The following is a 13638-nucleotide window of genomic DNA, read 5'->3' on the forward strand; positions in this document are numbered from 1 at the left end:
AAATAAAAACAATTTTTAAATAAAGAAAATCCTCATATAGTTTCCCATGGTTAAAATGCTGATGAGTTCCTAGCCAGATTACGTGCTAATCATGGTGGTGAACGTTATCAAGTCACAAGAATTGTAGAAGAAGTACTCAATCGAGTTGGTTTAAATGTTGGTTTTATGAATCGACTTCATTTTGTGTCTGTTTTTTCTCAAGTTGTTCAAATGGCTGAAGTGTCAAGAGGGGTGAAAAATCCAAAAATAATCACAAAGTTTGTAGGAAAAGTTGGAGAGTCAACCTCTGAACATGTCACGCGATATTTGGTTGAGATTGAGAATTTAGCCAATGATAAAAATTTAAAAATGAAGTTTTTTCCTTCTTCGTTAATGAAGAATGCGTTTAATTAGTTTTTAAATCTTAGACCAAATTCAATAACAACATGGAATCAGTTGAAAACTGCTTTTCATGCTCAATTTTATTGAGGAGAATTAAATGTGGCAGTTACTGATCTAGTGGCTTTGAAATGTGAGGATGGTGAAACCATTGATGATTATATGATACGTTTCAAAAATGCTAGAAGTAGATGATATGTTTCGTTACCCGAGAGTGAAGTGGTGAAAATAACAGTTATGGGGCTAGGATTTTATATGCGTCGAAAGTTGCTTAATGTGCATATTCCTGACTTAGCCCATTTGGCTGAAAAGGTTCGTCAGGTCGAACTTATGAAAAAAGAAAAGGATAAACATAGGAATGAGCAGAAATTGAAGATTAAACCTTTTAATCGAAAAGAGAAAGTTGCTTATGTGACTTTGGAGTCCTCAGAAGAGGAACTCAATTTTGAGGCAGAAATCGATTTGGCTGAACTTAAAAAGGGTCCTCCATATGTTTGTTCTTTACTTAAAAACCTTCCTAGTAATGAAAAGTCGAATGATTCAAAACTAAAAAGTGGAAAGAAATATAGTTTTGATATTTCGAAATCTACTTAGATTTTCGATGTGTTGCTTAAAGATAAATAATTAATTCTGCCTGAGGGTAGAACTTTACTTTCGGTGAAGGATTTAAAAGGGAAACCTTATTGTAAATTTTACCAAGCAACCAGTCATTCAACTAACAGTTATGTTCATTTTAGGGACTTAATTCAGGAAGTTATAATAGAGGGACGATTGAAGTTTGATGATGGGAAAAAAAGAGATGAAAGTTGATTGTTGACCCTTTTTATGCTGATGCTAGTTTTGTTGAACCATGTTTTGGAGTGAACATGGTTGGTATGTCTTATGACTTCGATGTGGCTTTGGATGATTTTGAGTCACAAGTTCGGTCTGTGTATCTTCGAGCAGGAGATAGCCTGCTAGATTTCTTGGTACAACAAAAGATTAAAGATCGTGACGTGTCTTTATATCCACGATGTAATGCTATATTTGAAGCTGAAGCTATAGCAATTCTTGAGAAAGAGAGGATGAAGAAGGAGTTAGCATTCAGAGAGGAGAAAGCATGCCAGAGGCAGCCAATTCGGCGTATAGAGGGTCAAAGCTCTAAGACCCCTCAACAAAATGTGGTTGCACCTTTGAGCCAGTCTCAAGCTATAGGTGTACAATGGATTCGGAATTGTCAGGAATTCCAAAATTGAGATGCTCTCTATTGACGGAACCCACAGTAGGGACATCGAGGACCTCCTCAAAGCTAGTATCGCTATCACTGTGGTCGAGCCAGAGGATACCCAAGGGGTAGGGGTAGAAGAAATCTTAATCAATATAAAAAGCCTCAAGTAGACATAAGCAAGGGGGCAATGCCTTCCGTGCATTCCCGAATTATCTTTCCTTCCGATGGAGAGACGTGCTCAAAGGGGATTCCATCTCCTGCAAAGATGGAGAAAGGCAAGGCAATAGCTCATTCTTCGGGGGTCGACAAAGGCAAAGAAGTTGATTTGGATGAAGAGTACTTCGAGGAAGGAGATGATGAAATGGTTGGAATGATTTCGATTATTCCAACTGAGTATCTGGGGGAATATGAAGGTGACCAAAAGGAAGACTTTGACATGGAAACTGAAGAAGGTTTTTTCTTCATCTGATATGAGGATGAACTGGGTTATTTTCTAAGGCCTATTGAAAGGCAGAAATCACATCTCCATCCACTCCATATCACCACTACTCTGAGTGAGATTAAAGTAAATAAAGTTCTTATTGATGGTGGAGCAGCAATAAGTCTCCTACCAGAGAGGATGCTAATGAAGGTGGGAAAGCATCCTGATGATCTGGTCCCCACTAACATTGCTATAACAGACTTTAGTAGTTCTTCGACGCCAGCAAAAGGTCTTGTTACTTTGGGAGTGAAGGTTGGATCATCCAAACAGAATACTGTGTTCGTGGTGGTACCATCAAAAGCAAGTTACAATGCTTTATTGGGGGCAAGATTGGATCCACGGTGTTGGAGTTGTACCTTCTACTGTGCATCAAAGCGTCCTTCTTTGGACAAAGGATGGCAAACCTAAGATTTTTAAGGCAGATTCGAATCTTTATGTCGAGCAACTGCATGTCAATTTTAGGATGTATAATCCAAAACTGAAGCCTTTGAATGTTGACAGGGCATTAAATTCTTAGAATTAACAGGGCATTAAATTCTTTGAATGTTGAATGTGAGCCCGACTGGCTGGGATTGTTTATCTTAAAGGTTTGATGAAGGATTGATCCATGGACTAGGTTCAGTATATTTCAGACTACCTGGTAACTTTACATAATTATTTAAGTAATTCTCTTTCTGTAGAAAATAAAAGTGGTTCTTCTGATGAAATGGAATCATATAGGAATACAAGTTCTGTTACTAATAGTTACAACTCGATGTCTTCGATCGAGTTTAGTCATGATTTTAGTTCTTCTTCTTTATGTAATGTAAATGATGTTTCAAGACAAACTGCTGATTTGATAGCAAAATTTCATTGTATTGAAAATAAAGCTGTTGTTAATCCAGCAAAAGATCAAATATGTTCTATTTATAATGAATCAGTGGATTTATCTTTTGATTGCATCTATGATTTAGAACCTTTAGGTTTCGAAAAATATTTAGTAAAAGATGAGGATCATTTTAAGGGGTTCGAATCTCAAGATCTCTTAGAAGAAATTAATTTAGGGTCTTTTGATGATGTTCGAATCACCTATATTTGTAAAGATCATGTTGATCCTTTTCGAACCGAACTTTTTCATCTTTTACATGAATTTAAAGATTGTTTTGCTTGGGATTATCATGAGATGCCTTGTTTTGATCGTTCTCTCATAGAACATCGATTAGCATTAAAGCTAAATGCTCGACCTATGAAGCAAACTCCACGGTGTTTTGCTCTAGAAATCAATCAAAAAATTAAAGAAGAAATAGAACGCTTGATTAAAGCAAGATTTATTCGAACCGCACGTTATATTGAATGGGTTTCGAATATTGTTCCTATAATGAATAAAATGGAAAGTTAAGAGTATGTATTGATTTTCGAGATTTGAATAATGCTACTCTCAAGGATGAATACTTCATGCCGATTGCAGATATGTTGATCGATTCTGCAGCAAAAAACAAAATTTTAAGTTTTATGGATGGTTATTCAGGATATAACCAAATCTTCATTGCAGAAGATGATGTGTCCAAAACTGCTTTTCGTTGTCTTGGGACATTAGGCACTTATGAATGGGTGGTTATGCCTTTCGGGTTAAAAAACGCTGGTGCAACTTATCAGCGAGCTATGAATGCCATATTTCATGAATATATTGGGAAATTTATGGAGGTGTATATCAATGATGTTATGGTTAAATCAATTACAGTGAATCAACATATTGATCATTTGAGGAAGGCATTTGTTAGCATGAGAAGAAGGGATTAAAGATGAATCCTTTAAAATGTGCTTTTGTTGTATCGGCTGGGAATTTCCTAGGTTTTGTTGTTCATAAAAAAGGAATTGTAATCGACAAAACCAAAGCTGATGCAATATTAGCGTTGTCTGCGTCTAAATCGAAAAAAGAAGTGCAATCCTTTTTAGGAAAAGTGAATTATCTCTAAAGGTTTATCTCAAATCTTTTTTATCGTACTCGAGTATTTGCACCTTTAGTAAAACTAAAGAATGATTCACAATTCAAATGGACAAATGAGCATCAACAAGCATTCAATTCAATAAAAGCTTATTTATCTAAGGCTCCGATTATGGTGAATGTTCGTCCATATGAGCCCCTAAAATTGTATATTGTAGTATCCACAAGTACAATCGGGTGTATGTTAGTCCAAGATGATGAAAATGGGCATGAACGGGCAGTTTATTACCTTAGTCGAGTTTTGACTGATATCGAAACAAGGTACTCCGCGATAGAGAAATTATGTTTATCTCTCTATTATGCTTGTATGAAATTAAAATGCTATATGGTGGCTAAATCGGTGAAGGTGATAGCGCAAACTGATCTCGTCAAAGGACAGGTCATTGTATATTTTTTAGTTGATAATTCAAATAATCTAAATGACCAGGGGGAAAATGTTGTAGACGTTAAAGTCGATTATTGGAAATTATATTTTGATGGATCAAAGTACAAAGATGGTGTATGGGTAGGAATTCTTATTATATCACCAGAAGGGATTCCATCGGAATTTTTGTTCCAGTTAAAATATCATTGCTCAAATAATATGGCGGAGTACGAGGCTTTAATTTTGGGTCTTGAAATATTGATCGATAAAGGAGCTTTGGAAGTTCAAATACTAGGGGACTCTCAGTTAGTCCTAAAGTAGTTATCGAAAGAGTTTAAATGCAATAATGAAAAGTTACAGAAATATTTAGCAACGGCTTGGGAGTTGTTAACTTCTTTTCGAAAGGTTTCTTTGGTTCACATCCCAAGGATTCATAATAAAATTTTTAATGAGTTAGCTCAAATTGCTTCGAGATATAGAATCAGCCTAAAAACTCTAAGAAAGTTGGCTAGTATCCATCAAATATTAGTGCCTGCGGATGAAAGGGAGGTTTTGTTTATAGTAGAATGGGAAGATGATGATTGGAGAAAGCCTATTACTGAGTATTTGAAGAATCCCAACATCCCAGTTGAAAGAAAGATGAAATTGCGGGCGATGAATTTTGTCATAATGGCTGTGAAGTTGTATAAGAAAGGGATTGATGGGAGTTTGTCGAGATGTCTAAGCCAAGATGATAAAAATATTGCTTTAGGAGAAGTCCATAAAGGGATATGTGGTGCCCATCAAGCTGGAAGGAATATGAAATGGGTGTTATATCACAACCACGTGTATTGGCCATCCATAATAAAAGACTGTATCAATTATGCAAGGGCATGTCAGGTATGTCAGAAACATGGTTCGATATAGCAGATTCCAGCATCTGAGTTGTATTCGATAATAAAGCCATGGCCATTTAGAGGTTGGGCTTTAGATTTGATTGGGTTGATTCACCCTCCTTTATCGAAACAGCACAAATTTATCTTGGTAGCAATTGATTACTTCACAAAGTGGGTTGAGGCAGTTCCTCTAATAGAAGTTAGTCAAAATGAAATCATAGACTTTATTGAGGAACATATAATCCATCGATTCGGATTTTCTCAAACATTGAGCACTGATCAAGGGACTATGTTTACTAGTCAACGAATTAAAAATTTTGCATCCTCGAGGAATATCAATATGGTTACCTCAACCCCATATTATGCACAGGCTAATAGACAAGTTGAGGCAGCAAATAAAATTTTGATAAGTTTGATTAAGAAACAAATCAGAAATAGACCTCGAACTTGGCATGAAACGTTGAGTCAAGTGTTGTGGGCTTAGCAAAATTCACCAAGAGGGTCAACGGGTACTACACCTTATAAATTTGTTTATGGCCATGATGTTGTGCTACCACTAGAAATTAATTTGAATACTTTGAGAGTATCAAAACAAAATGACTTGCCAGTCGATGATTATTGGAATGCAATGTTTGATGAGTTGAATGAATTAGACTCAGAGCGAATATTGGCACTTGAGAATATGATTCGAAAAAAAGAAAGTGTTGCTCGAAACTATAATCGTTGAATAAGAGAGAAGTGTTTCAGTATTCGTGAGTTGGTTTTAAAAGTTATTTTGCCCATGGAAAAGAAATCAAAATTTTTTGGCAAATGGTCCCCTACTTGGGAAGGTCCTTTCCAAGTGATAGGATTATATTCGGGAAATGCATATCAAATCAAGGATATTAAATCGGGGAATATAATTAACTCATTTAATGGTAAATACTTAAAGAGATATCATTGTTTGGTGAATCAAAATCAAATGCATAAGTCTGAGAGAAAGGGAAACCATTACAAATACTGAAATTTAAGGAGAAGAAATATGAGGCGCCATGAGTTTTGCCAAGTCTGAGCATAGCTTCACTCGTTCATTGTCCAGAACAGAAAGTGCCTCAGCATGCTTAAATTTTTCGTATTGGACCTTGTCAAGTTGTTTCCCACATTCTTCTTGTTTGGTCTCAATAGAAACAATTTCTTAGATGAGTTGTTGTTGCTCTTGCTGGGTAGTGGTCAGAGGTATGCTTATATCAGCTCTTCTCTTGCGTATTTTGGCAAGTTTTTCATTAATTTAGGCCAATTTCGCTTCAAGTTTTATCTCTTCCTTGTCATAATAAGCTTGAACAGAGACAGCCTGAGAGATTCTCAAATCAAATTTTTCTCGGGAAGCTTTGATTGGTTGAAGGGCTGCAACATAGCTTTCTGCCTCAGTTTTGATTCTAGCTTCCTCGTTTTTGATTTCTTGAAGTTTGTTTTGGAAAGCTACGCTGTTGTTGGCAATTTATTTGAATTGATGGACTATGGCAGAATGTGGAGTAGGAGCCGGGAGTTCAAAGGCAGAGTTCAAAAGATCAGACAAAAGCTTGTTGAGGGCTGCATCATTAATCCAGTCCGTAGGTGAATGGTCCAAAAGTTTAAGGAGTGATAAAAGTTGTTCTCGAGCATTGACATTTAGCTCAGATAGAGGACCAGATGTAGAAGGACTGGGAATTATAGGAGCAGGAATAGGCACTTCGTCTTCTTGGATAGCTTGATTTAGGATGGAGATCAGGCTAGCCAAAGTGGCGCTTGTAGGTTCAGAAGAAACATCCAAACCTCCAAATCCTTGACCATGGGGAGTTTGAAATTCAGCTTGTTGAAGAGGACTAAAGGTTCTTTGAGGAGAAGGGAAAGTCTCCAGAACTCTTGATGCAGAATCCGAGTATGGGCCAGTAGTCTCAGTAACTCAAGATGGAGTGTCAGAATCAGGGGCCACCTGATATTCGGATGAAGGTGCAGCCTGGATGATTAGAGAGGTATGTCCAATGCTCAGAGTTCGTGTTGGTGAGTGTTGGGTTTGCTCTGTCGTTAGATCAACCACTTGTATCCCAGTGAGAGGTGGAAAAGCACCTTGTAGTAGCTGAACAGACTCTGTGGCTTGAATTAAATCATGAGATGTGGTTTGTCCCTGGTCATGTTGTTATTGTTGAAGCGGTTGATTAGGTGCCGGGGGTGAGGTGATTGATTGAGCAGTAGTAGTGGGCTGACATACAAGGTACACAGTTATAAGTTAAGATTTATTCTAACTTAATAGAAATATATGTAGAGATGACATGATGTTACCGAAATGAGTCTTGGCCTTCGAATTAATTGAAGACCCAAATCTGAATCAGCTGTATCCTCTGATTGTGAGGAAGCAGTAAGGATGTTACGAAAAGATTGCTCACTTTCATCAGAGCTCTCACTCGATGGTTGCAACTGTAACTGATGAAAAGATTGAAATCAAGAGGTGTTAAGCCAATTTGATTTTTGAAATATTTCAGTTCAAGGTGCATGAGTATAGGTAGAAAAGTTACCCTTCTGGAAGTCCTTGTGGGAGTCCTTCGACTCTTTTGTTGCGGTTGTCGTGAGGAGGCTGTGGTGTCAGCTTTTCTCTTTTGAGATTTTTTGGGAGAACCTTCAGTAGCAGGAGTCGTTCGAATAGCAGAATGCTGGATTTCCTCTAAGGTACGACTGTGCCTAGAGTAGTAAGCAGTCCACCATTCGAAACAAGATTTGGTGCTATATGAATTGCGATCATAAACGAGGAAGTTGAAATGCTCTTTTTGTTGTTGATTTTTCAAGAGGCAGAAATCAAGTTCACTTTGAGAAGTCAGAGTGATGTGGCAAAATGGTTTGTTGTTTCGAAGAAGTGGAGTTGGGATGGCTTGTGAGAAACCCAGTTAATTGGCTGTGAAATGAGAGGTGTACATGGTCACTTTGAACTTTTTCTTTTTGTGTTGCGGTAATCCTGTAGGAATTACTTGAATAGCCAGTAAATTCGCCTAACTCCAATTTAGCAAGTTTATTTTCCTTAGTGTCATTTGGAAAGAGTAAATGCTCAAGCCATGCAGGACCACAATTTCGACGCATAAAAGGAGTGAAATTGAAGTTTTCATTGTAAAAATCTTTACAGGAATGGAAGAGAGAGAAAATAGCCCAAAATCGGTCTTCATCCGATTGTGTTTTTGGGAAATCTGGCTTAAAATCAGCCAATCAGAAAACCTTCGATGTGCTGTTTATCAGTAGCACCACCTCCAAACTTTGTCATATACTTTTCGAAAATGGCATTAAGCCATAGTTGGAGAAGCCAGAGAGGGCCACCTGTGCTGATCAAATAAATGTTTCGGAGACAATTTACAAATTGACCAAGCTCTTCAAAAACATGCCTTAGAAGAAGCTTGGCCAAATTAAGGTTATTTCCTTCATGAAGTAGAGCAGCTAGAGGAAAGAAAAATTTTGACATCTGAACACTTCGAGAACAGAAGACAATTACATTTAGCCAACAGAACAGAAAGGCTACATGCTCATCATCTGTAATAGCAGTGCCCTCTGCACCCATCTGATGAGCAATAAAGTCGCTATAGGAAGTGGTGGGGGCAATATTGTATTGGTGTTTGGGTTGTATGTCAGAAGTGAAGTTTGGAAGACTTATTGGGAGTCCTGTAATATCAACTATGTCCAAAAGAGACATACCAATTATTCCACAAGGAATGTGGAAATTGTTGGTAGTCCTATTCCAGAAACAGGTTATGGCCCCAATCATCCAAGGGAGAGTTGAAGGTGAGAAATGGGAAAGTCTTATATGGTCCTGAATTCCCAAAGCCCTACAAGCAGCGCTCTTTGTGGGAGCAAGGTGCTGATGCCAGGCTGTGAAGTCGGTCCCTCGAGGATTAATCTTTGATTATTCCTGAAAGGTTTTTGATTGATGAAGAAAGAGATATCGAGGGCTTGGTTGATTAACAAATCCTCCCCTTGAACACTAGGGAAGAAAGGTAATTTCTTGTTTGCCCTTTCTAGGGTTTTAATAAGTCCAATGAAACAATGAACATCTCCACCTACTGAAAATGGGATTAGGATTCTGGTGTCATTGATTTGAAGGTGTGGGTCATCAATGACTTCATCATTGACCTGATTCAACACATGAAGGGCCGAAGGAGCTGGTGGCTCTACCACAGGGTTTTTGTCCTTATCTTGAGCAGCAGTGTGAGATGATGAAGCGGCCATTGTAGAGTAAAGAAAAATGAAGATTGAAGAATATTGGCTGCGTAGAAAGATAGATGCAAGGGAAATTGAGAGAATAAGGGTTCGAGAAAGTTTAACAAAGACTGAAGTGTTGAATTTAAAGAGAATGTCACTGTAGCCGTTATTACAAGAGGAACTCAAAGAGAAAAGAGGTAACTTTGCGAAGAAGGCGAAGTGGTGGAGAGAGAAAATGTAAATCGTGGGAGACGTGTCAAACGGGTCAGTATTAATGAAAAAGTTAAATGGCAATTATTACTGATTCAGGAGATTGAAATTTGAATTTGGATTAAGTGTTTCATCTTCCAGAATTGATTTCGAAGACAAACACATTAATCCAAGGGGGCAATTTGTTAGTCAAAAAATATTTTCAATTAGAATGAGCTAATTCAAAGTATTAAAGAGATAATTGGGATAGAAGAAGATGTCAAAAAGGTGCACGTGCATGCATTAATTGGGAGTTACTTGATACAGATTCAATTTCGGACACCTCATTAAATCGAGCGGGCCTAGTCGAATAGGTATTCGAATGAGAAATCGAATGGTTGCTCGAAATAGTGAATCGACCGGTTACATAAGTGGAGAAATTGAAGGCTTTCACCACGTGAGGAATTGATGAGTAACATTTTATTAACAAAAGAGCGGGAGTGGTTACCAGGGAGTGCGCATATAAGACAACACTATGTAATTAATAATCGATTACAGAAGTAGACTATAAATATTAGAAAGTTTTAGGGAATAAATGTTGGAACTTTGCTTCAGAAATTACTCACGCAGACTCACATCCCTAGAGACTTTCGAGTCTGCTTCGAGTTAATTATCTATAGGGTTCCTTTCATGTATTTATCTTTTCAATTTATTTTTCTATAAACTTTACTTTTTCAAGCAAATTTATGTTTTAAGTAATGATTTAATTTTCGAATGCAATTTATATTCCAGTACCTTTAATTTTCATGCCAAAAGCTTTTTGACTAAGTCAAAGGCACCTTTACTGCTTTCTTTAAATTTCAACGCAACCTTTTCGATTTCGATTAATTTCCTTTTCAAATTTGTTGTTTTTAACTTCTTTTATCCTTTTACAATTTTTTTATTCTTTATTGTGATGCCTGTCTAATTCGAGACGCTGTGATGTACTTATAGAAAACTGGTACCTGCAGAGAGGAGTAGGTTTCGCTCCCAGGCTGTTAAATATCGAACCACCATCGATTTGTTAAAAATCGACAAAACAATATAAAGGGAGAAGAAATGATGGAGACCCAAAATAAAGTATTCTTCTTCTTCTCTACCTCTACTATTCTTCAGTTCTGACTTGTTTGGATGCCAAGGGTAAACGACGTCGTTTACTCATCATCCAGCTTCATTCATATGTCTTAGTTGCTCTATAAAATATAGTTTCTCAATATGTTTCTTTTAATGTCACTAAAATTGGAGACTGGTTTCGATTTTGAATACGATTCCAGTGAACGGGAAATTATTCCTTGTTTTTGGGAGAGCTGAAAAATTGTTATTCATTTTTTATTCTAGCAATATAGGAAAGAAAAAAAAGAATTAGTAATAATATTATTGATAATAATGGATACACAACAATAAATAATACAGTGGTTACTATTGTTATGAAAAAAGATAAGTGTGCAGTAAGTGTTATGATAATTGTCATTGTTATGGAAAAAAAGAGAAATAAAAGTACTAATGTAATTTTATCATTTTATTTTTTAGTTTTTTTTTATTTAGACCACTAGAGTCTCTAATATATCTTTTTTCACCTAAATCAAAACCTTTTTATTATTCTTTATTTTCAAAACCTATCTCTTAACTAGGCGAGACATCACAGTAGTGCAATGTGGTAGAAGTAATTAAGTTTATTTTATGAGACACAATATGATAAATTACAAATATTTTCTAAAGCTGTTAAAGCTGCGTTTATGTTATTCCTTAAGTAGGCCTGAAAGTTGCCAAAAGTAAAAATAGATGTCGAAGACAGTACAAATTTACAATTAGATTGCTGTCTTAGAACTTATAAATTAAGGCTGTTAAACGGGCTAACTTGACCTATTTAGGTCCGGCCCATTAAGTCTGTAGGTTAAATGAGTTAGTCCGTTTGCAGGCTAGAATTTTTTAGCCCGGACCGTTTATGGTAAGTCCGATGGGTTAAACGGGCTAGCCCGTTTATCATTTTATTTTATTTTTTGAAAAATATTGACAAAAAATACTATTTTTAGGTCAAAAACCATTAAAAAAATTTTTTAGTTGATGGGTCGGATTTTCAGATCGGATCAGGAGAAATATTGGCTAAAAGTGCTACTTTTTTAAAAAAAATGTAAAAAAATAAATGGGCCACCCGTTTAGCCCGTGGGCTAGCCCATTTAACCAGTCATTTTTTCGGGTTAATCGAGCTCAACCCGTTTAGCCCGAAATTTAAACGGACTTAATTTTAGAGGCAAAGCCTGCCCATTTAAATCGGTAAACGGGCTGGCCCGATGGGTTTAGCCCATTTTGACGACCGATGTGATTGATCAAGTTGCAAAATGATTGCAAGAAAAATAGTGCGTCATATCATGCTTGTGATCATTTTTCTTTGAATGTTAAAAATAATGGTGATTGGTGCACGAAATTGCAATAACACTTTTGCAATCCCGCACAACTAACCAGCAAGTGCACTGGGTCGTCCAAGTAATACCTTGCGTGAGCAAGGGTCGATCCCACGGAGATTGTCGGCTTGAAGCAAGCTATGGTTATTTTGTAAATCTTAGTCAGGATATCAGAAATTATCAGGATTGATTGTAAAAAGCAAAAGAACATGTAATGATTACTTGTACTGCAGTAATGGAGAATGGGTTGAGGTTTGGAGATGCTCCATCTTCTGAATCTCTGCTTTCCTACTGTCTTCTTCATCAAACACGCATGTCTCCTTCCATGGCAAGCTCGTGTAGGGTCTCACTGTTGTCAGCAGCTACCTCCCATCCGCGCAGTGAAAGCTAATGCAAAGCACTCTGTCACAGTGCCGCCAATCACCGGTTTGGTTCCCTCCCCTACCGGAATAGAATCACTCTTTTGCGTCTGTCACTAACGCCCAGTAGGTTACAGGTTTGAAGCACATCACAGTCATTCAATCATTGAATCCTACTCAGAATACCACAGACAAGGTTTAGACCTTCCGGATTCTCTTGAATGCTGCCATCAGGTCCTGCCTATACACGAAGATTCCGATTAAAGAACCCAAGAGATAACTACTCAATCTAAGATAGAACAGAGGTGCTTGTCAGGCACGTGTTCATGGTTGAGAATGATGATGATTGTCACGGATCATCACATTCATCCGGATTAAGAACAAGTGTTATCTTAGAACGGAAGCAAGCATGATTGAATAAGAAACAGTAGTAATTGCATTAATCCATCAAGACACAGCAGAGCTCCTCACCCCCAACCATGGGGTTTAGAGGCTCATACTGTGGAAAGAACGTGTATGAAATGTTATGAGGTCATAAGGTTTTGATTACAATGTCAAAAGGTCCTATAAGTAGTAAACTAGTATCCTAAGGTTTACAGAAATGAGTAAATGACAGAAAAATCCACTTCCGGGCCCACTTGGTGTGTGCTTGGGCTGAGCATTGAAGCTTTTATGTGTAGAGACGTTTTCTGGGGTTAAACGCCAGTTCTCATGCCAGTTTGGGCGTTTAACTCCAACTTTTAATCCAGTTCCGGCGTTTAACGCTGGAATTTCTGAGGCCGGATTGCTACGCGGGTTTGGGCCATCAAATCTTGGACAAAGTATGGACTATTATATATTGCTGGAAAGCCCAGGATGTCTACTTTCCAACGCCGTTGAGAGCGCGCCAATTGGGCTTCTGTAGCTCCAGAAAATCCACTTCGAGTGCAGGGAGGTCAGAATCCAACAGCATCTGCAGTCCTTTTCAGTCTCTGGATCAGATTTTTGCTCAGGACCCTCAATTTCAGTCAGAAAATACCTGAAATCACAGAAAACACACAAACTCATAGTAAAGTCCAGAAAAGTGAATTTAATTAAAAACTAATAAAAATATACTAAAAACTAACTAAAAGATACTAAAAACATACTAAAAACAATGCCAAAAAGCATACAAATTATCCGCTCAT

The sequence above is a fragment of the Arachis stenosperma genome, chromosome 5, assembly GCF_014773155.1.
Source record: "Arachis stenosperma cultivar V10309 chromosome 5, arast.V10309.gnm1.PFL2, whole genome shotgun sequence".
Lineage (NCBI taxonomy): Eukaryota > Viridiplantae > Streptophyta > Magnoliopsida > Fabales > Fabaceae > Arachis > Arachis stenosperma.